The sequence below is a fragment of the Humulus lupulus genome, chromosome 3, assembly GCF_963169125.1.
Source record: "Humulus lupulus chromosome 3, drHumLupu1.1, whole genome shotgun sequence".
Taxonomy (NCBI): domain Eukaryota; kingdom Viridiplantae; phylum Streptophyta; class Magnoliopsida; order Rosales; family Cannabaceae; genus Humulus; species Humulus lupulus.
This window is the reverse complement of record NC_084795.1, coordinates 206,015,577-206,025,294: the sequence shown is the minus strand read 5'-3', so window position 1 is coordinate 206,025,294 and position 9,718 is coordinate 206,015,577.

The window sequence follows — 9,718 nt, the reverse complement described above, 5'->3', positions numbered from 1 at the left end:
GGACAAGCATATGACCGGTCAGACATGACACTTGACTGGTCAGTCAAAAATCTTCACCTGTCTACCGGACCACTCCTAAGCCAGATTACCCAGCCATTCCTTGCCATTTGTCACTTCTATTGCCACGTCATCAAACTCCAATTTTGGGGGATAACATTTGCCCCCCAAGTTCATTATACGATTTACTCGTATGATAAACTTTTCTTCTAGCAAAATGTTTTTGAGGTCATCCAAAAACTTCCGTCCAGTCGGTAACTTTCATTTTTGTAATAAACCCACGATTGAACTTGTCTTTTGATTTCTTCAAATTCTATTTTTTGATCTTGTTGTTGTGTATTTTGGGTGAGGAAATGAGTTTGTGTCCATGCTATTTGGGATCTAGGTTTTATCGAAAAGGGTTTAGGGAAAACACCCATGGCCGATCGGTCATGGCTGTTTGCTTGCTTGAATATTCGGGCATTCCTATGGCTGCTCGGACACAAAGGGATCGGGCATGCATCTTGTGCCCACCGATCGGCCACCACAGACCAACGCCCCAACCGATTGGTCAATACGCGCTGGCCCCTTGGACGCACATCCCAGCTCGGATGCGTGCCATCAACAACCATTCGGCCACAAAGCCTAGCTCCTCGGACATGCGTGCCTCCGCTCGGACCAACCCACAACTGCCCCTCGGAACCCCAGCGCAGCCCCTTGGATGCCTGCTTGATGCGGCTCCTCGGGTGCCTCGACATAACCAAGGGTGCACCGATCAGACACCACGCGCGTGCCTGCTGCGCTCCTCGGGTGCGCCATGCCTGCCCAGATGCTCGGTCACCTTCAACTGCCCGGATGCACACACATCGATCGGACACGGACGCCATATGCGCGCGCTGGCCGGTCGGACACGTACGCCACACACGCACAACTCCTCAGGACTTTAAGCACCTTGTTTGAATCTCCCAAAATCATTTTGAGAGATCGATTTCTCTCAATCAATCTTGGGAAAAATTGACTTCTCTTCTAAAGACATTTTTTCACTATGTAGTATTTACTTTGCATGCATTTGTTCGTGTTTGTTTGATTCACTCCAGGGACTCATCGTTGTTCGTCATGCCCAACAATAGAGTTTCCTACTCGACCAGTGATACATGCTCAGCTGATCAGGGAAGTTGTATCTGCTTTCCCGACCAGGAAAACTTTGCACCTGATTAGCTAGACTTTGTACCTGGCCAGTAGTTTACTCTTTTTTCTTGTGAAGACAATTGTTGCTTAGCAGCTTTGATATTTTTCTCGTACAGTCGAGTTGTTGGCATTTATACTTTACTTTTCTTTATTAACTTAAAACATTCTAAGTCTTTTTAGACTTAAAAAGTTATAAGTTTTTTGTGAATAGTAAAGTCACTCTGATGTATGCCTTATATTTTCGCATGAGTACTTAGTTTTCTAACTTTGAAATTCTAGACATTTCATAAGTCCATACTAAGTATACTTTCTCACACTCTTATTGCTCTAACATTTTATGAGCATAACGTTTATTGTCACACAAATATCTGCTTCTAACTTGAAATTTTAAAAAATTCCAAGTTACTTAAGCTTTGTCAAACAAGTTAGCTTAATGGCCTTTTTGGACTTCGAAAATTTACAAGTCAGCCTAAAAACAGATATCTTAACTCGTGCTCTTATTGCCTGTGTTAAATTACATACCAGTATACCCCATGTGCCCCCCAAATGATCGAGGGTTGTAGATCCTTAGTCGCTTGCTACTTGACTGAATCTGTTCGAGCAGTTAATTACTCGTGAAACACATAGAATATATTGAAAATATTTGAGCAGTTGAACACTGCTTGAACGTATCGACCAGTTGAACACTGTCCGATTTTACCAACCAGTTGAACACTGTTCGAATAATTAACACACATGCACATTTGTAGCAAGAATCGACCACGCTGCGCGTAGTCTCTTTTATTATTCGTAAATTAGAAAGGACAAAACGTGTCTAATAACGAGTCGTAAACAACAAAAATTGTTCAAAAATAGCTGACTGGTGAGCAAATAACCAGCTCATAAACCAAATTTAAATAGCAAGTTAAACAACTTGAAATTAAACTACCACTCTGAAAGCGGTATTTAGTGATAATATATCCTCCGATGTTTGCCGCTCCAATGGTATCTGATCCTAGCACTCCCGCTGTAACGACTCGAATTCGCTAATAGAGCTTAGGGCCTTGATTAGTGTGCCTGGAGGGCAATAAATGAATTAATATGTTGATACGTGAATTTATGTGAATATATGATAATGATGCATGTTTAGTTGAGTTAAATATGCATGTGGGCCCCGTCTGGATATTAGGGGTATAAATGTAATAAATGCTATATATATGTGATATGTTTATGCAGCACGATCTGAGACAGTCCTGGGGAGCGGTTAGCCAGAAAGTCACAACAGGGTTGAGATTCCGACTCGGGGCGAGTCGAGGGGTAATTTGGGTATTAGATGTGTTATCGGGTTATCAGGTTATGGAAATAAATATTTGGAGATATATTTGAGGATAGAATGGCTAGGAGGGAATACTGGGGAAATTTACCATTTTGCCCTCGGGGATGTTTTGGTACCCCGAGCCTTGAGGTAACCTTAAAGCTTAAGATAAATAAAACAAAGTAAAGGAACTGTTGGGAAACTTGGAGAAACCAACATTCACTTTCATTCCCAGCTGAAGATAGTTTCTCATCCCCCTCTCTCTTTCACTCTCTAAGACAAACTCAAGGGAATTAAGCTTTGGGTGGCCATTAGTCAAGAACTAAGGATTGAAGCTGAGCTTTGGATTCAGAGATTTTGCACAGAAGTTTAATTCTTCAAGGTAAGTTCTTAATATGTTGATTTGAGTCAATTTTGCAGCTGGTTTAAGGTTATATATTGAGGTTTCATGTAGGCTAGGTTTGAATTGGGATTTGATTATTAGGCTGAGTTTTGGGGGCTGGTTCTTGATAGGTTTTGATGTTGAAACTGGGCTAGAATCTTGTGATGATTATCTAGAGTAGTTAGTTTGGTTTTGGGTGAATTGGTTTGAAGAAAATGCAGGAAAAATATGAAGATTTATGGGTTTGGAGGTGAGGGTCGCGGCCCGTGTGCGCACGCGACCATGGGAGCCCGAGATGCTTGAGGCGCGCCGCGGTGCTTGGTGATGCGCACCGCGGCCCGTGTGGGTTACAGAGAGGTGCTAGCCTCTGTTTCGAGGCTAGCCGCGGTGCTTGTGGGTAGGGTTGCGACTCTTAGTGCCAGTCTGAGTTCTTAAGTGTGCTTAGGCTTGGGAACTCAATGGTTAAGGCCCGGGATGGATTTTATCACCCGGATTGATAGAATTCAAGGTTCCGGAGGTTAGAGATATGGTTCAAAGTTATGTAATGGATTAGAACTTGATGGATGGATATTGTTAATGTGTTGTGACTAGGGTTTCGGCGAGGCTCAAGTTAGAGGACTGTGCTCGGGATAGCGGTGCTCGGAGAACTCGGGACTCAGGTAAGAAAACCCTTGTTCCCATAGAGCTTGTATGCAGGGCTGAGCCCAATGTGTTTGAATTGCAGGGCGTAGCCCTTTGATTGAATTTTCTAGTATTATGTACTTGTTTATTATGCTATGAATGCAATTATGTGAATGATCAGCGAGAGCCGGGAACGGTGTAGGTTGAGGTCGGCAGGGGCCGGGAATGGCAAAGGGCCGGAAACGGCGTTAGGCATGTTGAGTGCAAGGCCGAGTACGGCAAGGGGCTGGGAGCAGCGTTGAGCACGTGGAGTGTGAGTTGCCAGGGCGAGTCCCTAAGGATACCTGGGATATCCTCACGGTGTGGACCGCGAACCCAGGGTCTGGTAAGGCACCTGGGACGGCTAGGCCGTATGTGTTTAGCCTATTGATGGCCAGTTTATATACTTGGTGTATGTTTTGCATATGTTATCTGTTTGTGGGTTTTCTTGCTGGGCTTTGGCTCACAGATGCTCTGTGGTGCAGCTAAGGGCAAGGAGAAAGCCAACCAACCGTGAGTGTAGCAGGCATGAAGCGGCATGTACATGTTTGGCCTGCCTGGCTGCCACAACCAGTGGATTTTTGGGAGATGATTGTAAATAAACCTAGATTTTTTCGTTTAGTCGACTTGGTTCAATTTATATGTTGTAAATATTTCTAAACTGTATTTTGGGATCCCAAGTGTTAAACTTTTATGATTTTCAATGAAATGGAGTTATTTCTAAGTTTTTCCTCTGTTTATGGCTTAATTACACTATTTGACTTAAAACCTCGATTAGCGAGTTGAATGCACATTTTTTTAAACTCACTTAGTAACGACTCTAAGGAAGTAGGGCGTTACACCCTCTCAGCATACCTCTCCCTTGCTTCGTTGCTATCCTCAGCCAAGTGTGGTCCTCCACATATAGTGTCTAAGGTGAAGTCCACAGGTCCGGGCTGCAAGGGTGGAGATCTCTATCGTTTGAACCCAGGATTGCTGCTGCCTCCTTCTCCTTGGGGTGTCTCTACCCAGTATTTCCTCAACTTTCCTGACCAGAGAAGAAACTCTATCTCGTCCTTGAGGTGATTGCATTCATTCGTGTCGTGACCATAATCTCCATGGAAACGACAAAACTTATTCATATCTCTCTTCCTCATCTCTTTCCTGATGGGTGGAGGTTTCTTGTAGGGAACCTCTTCATGACTAGCAAGATATATTTCTGCTTGGCTGGTCGAGAGAGTGGTGTAATTAGTGAATTGAGACTCATACTTGGTTGGCTTTTCATTTGAACTCAACTTTGTTTTCTTTTCCTCATGGTGGTCAGACCCGTTATTTCCACGTTTCTTTCCACCATTATTAGGAGAGTCAGTTGATCCGCCCGGATTGTTTATGCCATTCTCCTCTTTCTCGATTGCATCATCCAATTTCATATACTTGTATGCTCGGTCAAGAAATTGTTGAAGTGTTGAAATTGGATTTCTATGTATACTATCCCAAAAAGGGCTCCGATAAGTTATCCCAGCGGATATGGCAACCATCTTCCCCTCGTCTCCTACAACAGTTGCTCTATTGGCTTCTCTCATGAATCTCTGTATATAATTCTTTAAAGACTCATCTTTTCCTTGTTTGATATCTGCCAAGTGGTTGGCATAAACTGGTGGATTCCGGACAGTGTTGAATTGTCTAAAAAACTCCTTCCTGAATGCTTCCTAAGAGGTTATGGAGTTTGGCTTAAACTTCCAATACCATTCCTGGGCGGTATCTGATAAAGTAGTCGGGAAAACTCTACACCGATAATCGTCACTTACTCCGAGAAATTCCATCTGGTCCTCAAATTTCCCAACATGTCTGATGGGATCTTCCTTTTCTGTATATACTGGCAGGACCGGTGCTTTATATTTTGTAGGCGGCTGGGCTGCTCTAATCCAGGCACAAAATGGGCTGCCACTCCGGTGGTCTATCGCATCTATCCCGGAAGGTCATTTTGACAAACCTTGCACTGCAGCTGTTAGCATGTCAAGCTGGGCTTGGATGGCTGGTGCAACTGACGATGTTCCAAGGTCTTGACCGCCTGGTCGGGCATTACCATCTGGTGCACTGTCGTCAAGTATTTCTAATTGACTGGCAGGGCGGTGCAGATTTTGCCCTTCGACCGGGACGGTCCTCCTCTTGTTAGTGATAACGTCCCTTAGATCCTTCCGGGAAGCATGCTCTCCTACCCGATGGAACACTGTACTTTTCAATTTTTCAGATGGCTTACTACGTGGGACTTGCTCTCTCCCACTACGCTGCTGACCGGGGTGCAGTGGAGGCCTTTCGATACGTCCCGGGTAGCTTTTTCCTCCTTGTTGGTCGTTGCCTTCCTTTTCCTTTGACTGGTCAGTGTGATGACTATCAGCCTCATCACAACCATGCCCATCTTTGAATTGTGAAGTCCTCTTATCTCGAGGAGTCCTGGTCTGATCCTGCCTGGGTGGAGTCTTTTTACTGCCCGATCGGTGACTCCCTGATCTAGAAGTTTCTGATCGGTGGCTCCTGGAGGGGGTTCTAGAATTCTCCCTTTGCGTCGAGGCAGTTCTAGATCGGTCCCCATCATCCTCCCGACTCCTGCTTCTGTCCGGTCCCCGAGAATTGGCTCTGTCAGTGGTCCTCCGACCAACATTATTATTTCTTGCTCCCTGGGTGGCTGCTTGTGCCGCGGCTTGAACATTGGCTTGGGCCAGTTGGGTAGCCGCTTCTAGAGCAAGTGCTGCTTCACGATGTCTCCGGTCAACTTCCTCCTGTCGCTGTCTGAGCTCTTCGCTTCTGGCTTCCATATCGCACCTTTGCTGCTCTAACGCAGCTCTCTGCCTGGCTATCTCTTCAGCGAAAGACTCCTGCCGAGCATTGAATTGCACCATCTCCTCTTGGAAAGCACCTATTGCTTCCTGGAGTTGTTCAACTTCTGGAGTGGTCTCCTCGAGAAAGACCCTGGGCTCAGTCTCTGGGTTCTGCGGTCCAGGACCTTCTGATCTAGCAGGCTCTTTTGACGTGCCTGACTTTTTGGATGCCACACTGGTATTCTTGGGCGCCATTTCGATACGATAGTCGTGTGCTTCTTCTCTTCAGGCTCTCAATGAAAGCACCAAAATGTTGACCGCGTTTTTGGCCAACGACGTGTAGACATCAAAACAACAAAAAACCTTCAAGAGAAATATACGATACAAACAATTTTTATAGTGGTTCAGCCCCAATATGTTGGTAATAGCCTAGTCCACTTAGAGTTATGATTATAGATCTACACTCAAGATCAGATGAACATGAGTCAAGTGAGTTTCTTCAGTGCAGATTAAAAGAATACAAGAGTTCTCTCAAGATACAATTGCTCTCTCTGGAAAATTGAAATCCGAACCTTCTTTATGATGCCTTGAGCCTTGTATTTATAGGCCCAGGATTGTACAAATGATGTCCCCCACAATCGGGATATTTTGCTATTCTCACTATATTCAATTAATAATAATATTCAAAATACAACAAAACACTATTTTTGTGGGATAATCTGAGAGATTCCCGCGCAGGTATGACCAATTCTTGTTGAAGCCGTTACTGGGATCTTTTGCGTAGCCCCGCTCTGTTTAGTCGGTCCACATCACACTCAGGAAGAGAACTGAAGGGCCAAAATTCCTCACTGGTCGGCCAAACCTTCACTGGTCGAACAAGGACATGACTGAGCGGACAAGCACCTGACCGGGCGGACAAGCACCTGACTGGGCGGACAAGCATATGACCGGGCGGACAAGCACCTGACCGGGCAGACAAGCACCTGCGGGCAGACAAGCACCTTACTGGGCGGACAAGCATATGACTGGGCGGACAAGCACCTGTCTGGTCGGCCAAGGACATGACTAGGTGGACAAGCACCTGACTGGGCGGACAAGCACTTGACCGGGCAAACAAACACCTGACCGGGCGGACAAGCACCTGACCGGGCAGACAAGTACCTGACTGAGCAGACAAGCATATGACCGGTCAGACATGACACTTGACTGGTCAGTCAAAAATTTTCACCGGTCTACTGGACCACTCCTAAGCCAGATTACCCAGCCATTCCTTGCCATTTGTCACTTCTATTGCCACGTCATCGAACTCCAATTTTTGGGGATAACATAATTGGTGATTAATTAGGTATCGGAAAGTAAGCGGAAAATATTAGAGACACTCAGGGAATTAGCGGGAATTAGGTGAAATGACCAAAATACCCCTAGGTGGATTAAAGGAGTTAGAATTAAAGGGGAGGGTATTGTGGTCATTTGGGCTTAAAAAGGATAGGCATAACTGAGTCTTTATGTTTAGTGGAACTTGTAGAAAGAAATAGAAGTCTGAAGAAAGAAAAAAAAAAGAAAAGAAAGGAAAGAAAAGGGAAAGAGGAGCAGGCCATTTTCAAGGTCGGTTTAGGCATACCTCCATCAATTCTTGAGGTATTTTGGAGTAGAAACTCATGGGAAGCCAGAGTAAGCTTGAGGCTAGAGTCCTTGGTCTGGCTTGAAGAATTGGCAAGGGTTTAGCAAGAACAAGCCATTCAGTTGAGGTAAGACTTTGAAGTTTCTTCAGTTTCTGGTTTTGGTATTGAACTAAGGTGTCTAAGCTGAATTTGATGGGAACTCTAGGGAATTCAAGCCAAGGGTTTGAGGATGAGTAAGCCAAGGAGGTGTAGAGGCTGGCTTAAGGTCGAATCCCCATTGAAGGTATGAAATTCTAAGCTCTAAATTCTGAGGTTTTGATTGTTGTGCTGAAGTTTCTGAGTTTGAGGCTCAACCATGGTGAATTTTGAGATTAGGGATGCATGTGTTTAAGTTTTATGTGGTTGGGATGCTTGGGATGAGTTAGACATGTTAGTAGGCTTGATTCTAGGTTTGGTGGAAGTTTGGAGAAGTTTTGGTAAGGTTTGGCTCGGGGGAAGTCGAAGGAGGGAAAAACAGCATTAGTTGTTCTGTGACTAGCGCTACAGCGCTAGCCTTTGGGCGCTGTAGCTCTAGGCCAAGTGTTCTGGGCGAGTTTAGGCTCTACTTGTAGCACTGTAGCACCTTCCTTAGAACGCTAAAGTGCTACCCTATTTCTAGAAAAGGGGTTTTTGAGTTATTTCAAGGGTTTTTGCCCGGGGGTTCGGGGTTCGATTCCACCACCCTGTTTGGTGGAATTGGGGCTTCCCGAGGGCTTGGGATTGGTCCCAAGGCTAGGTTTTGGACTTGAGGTTTGGTGATGATTCTGATGTATGGTTGTGACTAGGTGTTCGCTAGGGCTCAAGAGGGATCGTGCTCAAGGATCAAAGTGAACGAAGCTAGTGAATTTAAAGGTAAGAAAATTGCACCCGGTTATATGTTTGTGATGGGACTAAGTGCTCCCGATATCTGTATAATGTGAGTGATGGTATTATGCCATGGGACATGTGATAAACGGCCTAAGGGTGCCGTATACAATATTTGCGCACAGGGCACGGCTTGGCCACTGGTAGCCGAGGACAACTTAATATTCACTGAGCTCGGTTTAAGCGGGCCGGAGTCAGTGGGATAAATAGAGGGTGCGGCCTAAGGGCGCTAACCCCAGTTATCATTTGTGAATCGATTATTGATATGAGATAATATGTTTGGTATGCTATATACTTGGTTATCATAAATGCTTAAACTGTTGAGAACATGTTTATGTGATATGAGATATTGGATTGTCTATTGATTGTTTATGCTCTGTTATTGTGTTTTTCTTGCTGGGCCTTGGCTCACGGGTGCTACGTGGTGCAGGTAAAGGCAAAGGCAAGTTGGACCAATCCTGAGATGGAGAGCTGCGGGGCTGAATGTACATAGTCAGCTATTCAGTCGCCATGGTCGAGGAGTGGATCAGGACAAGGAATGCCTAACAGTCGGTTTTGCCTTAGAATGGCTAATTACTGTATTTAAATCTTGAATCTTCGTAAATGGTTTTAATCTTATTATTTTTGGGATCCCGTGTAAACAGAAAATGTTATTTATAAGAAATGTAGCTTTTGAGACCAAAATCTTTTAACCCTAGCTCCATTATAGTTTCAGCAACAGGTTTTTAATTAAATGACTTGATTAGCAAGTCTAGCACTTTTTTAAACACACAGTGTAACGGTCTTGGCTATCCAGGGCGTTACACATAATCTTGACAATGTTAATTAATTAACAGGGAACACCTTACTGAGTTGGAACAAAGAGATGTGGCTGCTAATCATAAATCGATTCAAA